Below are 6,000 nucleotides of genomic sequence, written 5' to 3'. Positions count from 1 at the left end.
ATCGGCTTCCTATTTCGCAACAAAGCCTCTTTCACTCACGCTGCCAATCATACCCTCTTAAAACTGACTATCCTACCGATCCTCGACTTCGGCGATGTCATTTACAAAATAGCCTCCAACACTCTACTCAGCAAACTGGATGCAGTCTATCACAGTGCCATCCGTTTTCAAAGTTTATTTGTCACGTGCGCCGAATACAACAGGTATTTCACTTTACAGCGAAATGCTTACTTACTAACCAATAGTGTGGAGAAAAAAAACTATGTGTGTGTGTGTGTGTAGGGTAAAGTAAATAAAGTAAAGAAATAAAATAACAGTAAAAATACATTTGAAAATAAGAGTAGCAAGGCTATATACAGACACCGGTTAGTCAGGCTTATTGAGGTAGTATGTACAGTACATGTGGGTATGGTTAAAGTGACTATGCATATATGAGGAACAGAGAGTAGCATTAACCATAACCATTTGATTACCTGTTCAGGAGTCTTATGGCGTGGGGGTAAAAACTGTTGAGAAGCCTTTTTGTCCTAGACTTGGCACTCCGGTACCGCTTGCCATGCGGTAGTAGAGATAACAGTCTATGACTGGGGTGGCTGGGGTCTTTGAAAATGTTCAGGGCCTTCCTCTGACACTGCCTGGTGTAGAGGTCCTGGATGGCAGGCAGCAATGCCCCACTGGGCCGTACACACTACCCTCTGAAGTGCCTTGCAGTCGGAGGCCGAGCAATTGCCGTACCAGGCAGTGATGCAACCAGTCAGGATGCTCTCGATGTTGCAGCTGTAGAACCTTTTGAGGATCTCAGGACCCATGCCAAATCTTTTTAGTTTCTAGGCTTTGTCGTGCCCTCTTCTCGACTGTCTGGTGTGTTTGGACCATTCTAGTTTGTTGTTGATGTGGACACCAAGGAACTTGAAGCTCTCAACCTGCTCCACTACAGCCCCGTCGATGAGAATGGGGGTGTGCTCGGTCCTCCTTTTCATGTAGTCGACAATAATCTCCTTAGTCTTGGTTACGTTGAGGGATAGGTTGTTATTCTGGCACCACCCGGCCAGGTCTCTGACCTCCTACCTATAGGCTGTCTCGTCGTTGTCGGTGATCAGGCCTACCACTGTTGTGTCATCAGCAAACTTAATGATGGTGTTGGAGTCGTGCCTGGCCATGCAGTTGTGGGTGAACCGGGAGTACAGGAGGGGACTGAGCACGCACCCCTGGGGAGCTCCAGTGTTGAGGATCAGCGTAGCAGATGTGTTGCTACCTACCCTCATCATCTGGGGGCGGCCCATCAGGAAGTCCATGATCCAGTTGCAGAGGGAGGTGTTTAGTCCCAGGTTCCTTAGCTTAGTGATGAGCTTTGAGGGTACTATGGTGTTGAATGCTGAGCTGTAGTCAATGCATAGCATTCTCACATACAGTAGATGTTCCTTTTGTCCAGGTGGGAAATGGCAGTGTGGAGTGCAATAGAGATTGCATTATCTGTTTGGGTGGTATGCAAATTGGGGTGGGTCTAGGGTTTCTGGGAAAATGGTGTTGAAGTGAGCCATTACCAGCCTTTCAAAGCACTTCATAGCTACGGACGTGATTAGCACAGGGCTGTAGTCATTTAGGCAGGTTGCCTTTGTGTTCTTGAGCACAGGGACTATGGTGGTCTGCTTGAAACATGTTGGTATTACAGACTCAATCAGGGACATGTTGAAAATGTCAGACACCTGCCAGTTGATCAGCACATGCCCGGAGCACACGTCCTGGTAATCCATCTGTTCCCGCAGCCTTGTGAATGTTGACCTGTAAAGGTCTTACTCACTTCGGCACAGTCGAACGGAACAGCTGATGCTCTCATGCATGCCTCAATGTTGCTTGCCTCGAAGCGAGCATAGAAGTGATTTAGCTCATCTGGTAGGCTTGTGTCACTGGGCAGCTTGCAGCTGTGCTTCCCTTTGTAGTCTGTAATAGTTTGCAAGCCCTGCCACATCCGACGAGCGTCAGAGCCGGTGTATTATGATTCAATCTTTGCACTGTATTGGCGCTTTGCCTGTTTGGTGGTTCGTCGCAGGGCATAGCGGGATTTCTTGTAAGCTTCCGGGTTAGAGTCCCGCACCTCGAAAGCGGCAGCTCTACCCTTTAGCTCAGTGCGAATGTTGCCTGTAATCCATGGCTTCTGGTTGGGGCATGTACGTACAGTTCCTGTGGGTACGCCGTCCTCAATGCACTTATTGATAAAGCCAGTGACTGATGTGGTGTATTCCTCAATGTCATCGGAAGAATCCCGGAACATGTTCCAGTCTGTGATAGCAAAACAGTCCTGTAGTTTAGCATCTGCTTCATCTGACCATTTTTTTGTAGACCGAGTCACTGGTGCTTCCTGCTTTAATTTTTGCTTGTAAGCAGGAATCAGGAGGATAGAGTTGTGGTCGGATTAACCAAATGTAGGGCGAGGGAGAGCTCTGTATGCATCTCTGTGTGTGGAGTGCAGGTGATGTAGATTTTTTTCCCTCTGGTTGCACATTTAACATGTTGATAGAGATTTGGTAGAACTGACTTAAGTTTCCCTGCATTAAAGTCTCCGGCCACTAGGAGCGCCACCTCTGGGAGAGTGGTTTCCTGTTTGCCTATTTCCTTATACTGCTGGCTGAGTGTGGTCTTAGTGCCGGCATCTGTCTGTGGTGGTAAATAAATAGCCACGAAAAGTATAGCTGAGAACTCTCTAGGCAAGTAGTGTGGCCTGCAATTTATCATAATATACTCTACTTCAGGCGATCAAAATCTGGAGACTTCATTAGATTTCGTGCACCAGCTGTTGTTTACAAATATGCACAGACCGCCCCCCCTCGTCTTACCGGAGTGTGCTGTTTTATCCTGCTGGTGCAGCGTTTATCCCACCAGCTGAATATCCATGTCTTCATTCAGCCACGATTCCGTGAAACATAGAATATTACAGTTTTTGATGTCCAGTTGGTAGGATATTCGTGATCGTACCTCGTCTAGTTAATTGTCCAATGATTGCACGTTGGCGAGTAATATAGACGGTAACGGCAGCTTTCCTAGTTGCCTTCTGCGGGTCCGGACGAGGCGTACTGCTCTTCTTCCTCTGCGTTGCTTCCTTTTGCGAATAATTGGGATGTCTGCCCTGTGGGGTGTTTGGAGAATATCGTGTGAGTCCTGCTTGCTGCTGTTGTTTTTGTTGAAAAAATCTTTGTCTAATCCGAGGTGAGTGATCGCTGTCCTGATATGTAGAAGCTCTTTTCTGCCGTAAGATACGGTTGCAGAAACAAAATAATTTACAAATATTGTGAAAAAAACACATAATAGCACAATAGACCGTAAAACGGTGGCCATCTCCTCCGGCCGCATATACCTCGTTGGCTGGTCCTCGCTACATATTCGTCGCCAGACCCACTGGCTCCAGGTCATCTATACGTCTTTTCTAGGTAAAGTTCCGCCTTACCTCAGCTCACTGGTCACCATAGCAGCACCATAGCAGCACAAGCCGATTCCAGATTTAAATTTTGGATTGGAAAAGCTTAATGTGAGTCTGGGAGGATAGTTTACAGTCTAACCAGACACCTAGGTATTTGTCGTGTCCACATATTCTAAGACAGAACCGTCCAGAGTAGTGATGCTGGACGGGCGGGCAGGTGTGGGCAGCGATCGGTTAAAGAGCATGCATTTAGTTTTACTTGCATTTAAGAGCAGTTGGAGGCCATGGAAGGAGAGCTGTAAGGCATTGAAGCTCGTCTGGAGGTTTGTTAACACAGTGTCCAAAGAAGGGCCAAAAGTATACAAATGGTGTCGTTTGCGTAGAGGTGGATCAGAGAATCACCAGCAGCAAGAGTGACATCATTATACAGAGAAAAGAGTCGGCCCGAGAATTGAACCCTGTGGAACCCCCATAGAGACTGCCAGAGGTCTGGACAACAGGCCCTCCGATTTGACACACTGAACTCTATCAGAGAAGTAGTTGGAGAACCAGGCGAGGCACTCATTTGAGAAACCAAGGCTGTTGAGTCTGCGAATAATTATGTGGTGATTGGCCATGGCCAAAGCTTATGTGGTGAGTCGTAAGCCTTGGCCATGTCGATGAATACAGCTGCACGGTATTGTCTCTTATCTATGGCGGTTATGATATCGTTTAGGACCTTGAGCGTGGCTGAGGTGCACCCATGACCAGCTCGGAATCCAAATTGCATAGCGGAGAAGGTATGGTGGGATTTGAAATGGTCGGTGATCCGTTTGTTAACTTGGCTTTCGAAGACCTTAGAAAGGCAGGGTAGGATAGATATAGGTCTTTAGCAATATAAGTATTGGGGGTCTCCCCCTTTGAAGATGGGGATGACCGCGGCAGCTTTCCAAACTTTGGGGATCTCAGACAATATGAAAGAGAAGTTAAACAGGGTAGTAATAGGTGTTGCAACAATTTTGGCGGATAATTTTAGAAAGAGAGTGTCCAGATTGTCTAGCCCGGCTGATTTGTAGGGAATTGTCCAGATTTTGCAGCTCTTTCAGAACATCAGCTATCTGGAATTGGGTGAAGGAGAAATGGGGGATGCTTGGGCAAGTTGCTGTGGGGGGTGCAGGGCTGTTGACCGGGGTAGGGGTAGCCAGGTGGAAAGCAAGGCCAGCCGTAGACAAATGCTCATTCAAATTCTCAAATATCATGGATTTATCGGTGGTGACACTGTTTCCTAGCCTCAGTGGAGTGGGCAGCTGGGAGGAGGTGCTCTTATTCTCCATGGATTTTACAATGTCCCAGAACTTTTTGGAGTTTGTGCTACAGGATTCATTCATAATGTGTGTGAGATTTAGGGCATCAAGCTTAGATTGTAGGATGGCCGGGGTGTTAAGCATGTCCCAGTTTAGGTCACCTAACAGCACAAACTCTGAAGATAGATGGGGGGCAATCAATTCACATATGGTGTCCAGGGCACAGCTGGGGGCAGAAGGTGGTCTATAGCAAGTTGCAACAAAGAGAGACTTGTTTCTGGAAAGGTGGATTTTTAAAAGTAGAAGCTCAATATGTTTGGGCACAGACCTGGATAGTAAGCCAGAACTCCGCAGGCTATCTCTGCTGTAGATTGCAACTCCGCCCCCTTTGGCAGTTTTGTCTTGTCAGAAAATGTTATAGTTAGGGATGGACATTTCACGGTTTTTGGTGTTCTTCCTAAGCCAGGATTCAGTCATAGCTAGGACATCTGGGTTGGCAGAGTGTGCTAAAGCAGTGAATAAAACAAACTTAGGGAGGAGGCTTCTATTGGCAAAATAGGTATAGTACCCCCCAAAAATTATTCAGGTAACAGTCCTGTGTGGTCTAGACAGCTACCGGTCCTCGGCTAGCAGGCTAGCAGATAGGCATTCAGGGGACGTCGCGACGTGGGAGCCAGTTGAAAAAACCCCTCGGGCGGATTACGTCGGGAGTCCAGTCGTGAAGGAGTGGTGGGGCTCTGTATCGGCAATAAAAGGGGTCCAGGCCAATTGGCAAAATAGGTATTGTAGCCCAAGGAGTGGCTTTGTGTCATGCACAAAGTAGATGTCCTAACCGACTTGCCAAAACTACAGTTTGTTAACAAAACATTTGTGGAGTGGTTGAAAAATGAGTTTCAATGACTGCAACCTAAGTGTATGTTAACTTCCGACTTCAACTGTCAATTTTTCAACCACTCCACTAATTCTTTGTTAAAATTAACAAACTATAGTTTTGGCAAGTCGGTTAGGACATGTCGGTGTTTATTGACTGTACTTTTGTTTATCCCACGTGTAACTCTGTGTTGTTGTTTTTTGTCGCACAGCTTTGCTTTATCTTGGCCAAGTTGCAGTTATAAATGAGAACTTGTACTCAACTGGCCTAACTGGTTAAATAAAGGTGAAATTAGTATATATATTTTTTTAAATAGCCCAATACAGTGGCTTCAAAAGTATTCAACCCCCTTGGCATTTTTCCTCTTTTGTTGCCTTATAAACAGGAATTGAAATTGATTTTTGGGGGGGTTGTATCATTTACACAACATG

Source organism: Oncorhynchus mykiss, chromosome 24, assembly GCF_013265735.2.
Source record: "Oncorhynchus mykiss isolate Arlee chromosome 24, USDA_OmykA_1.1, whole genome shotgun sequence".
Taxonomy (NCBI): Eukaryota; Metazoa; Chordata; class Actinopteri; order Salmoniformes; family Salmonidae; genus Oncorhynchus; species Oncorhynchus mykiss.
This window is presented reverse-complemented; position numbering follows the sequence as displayed.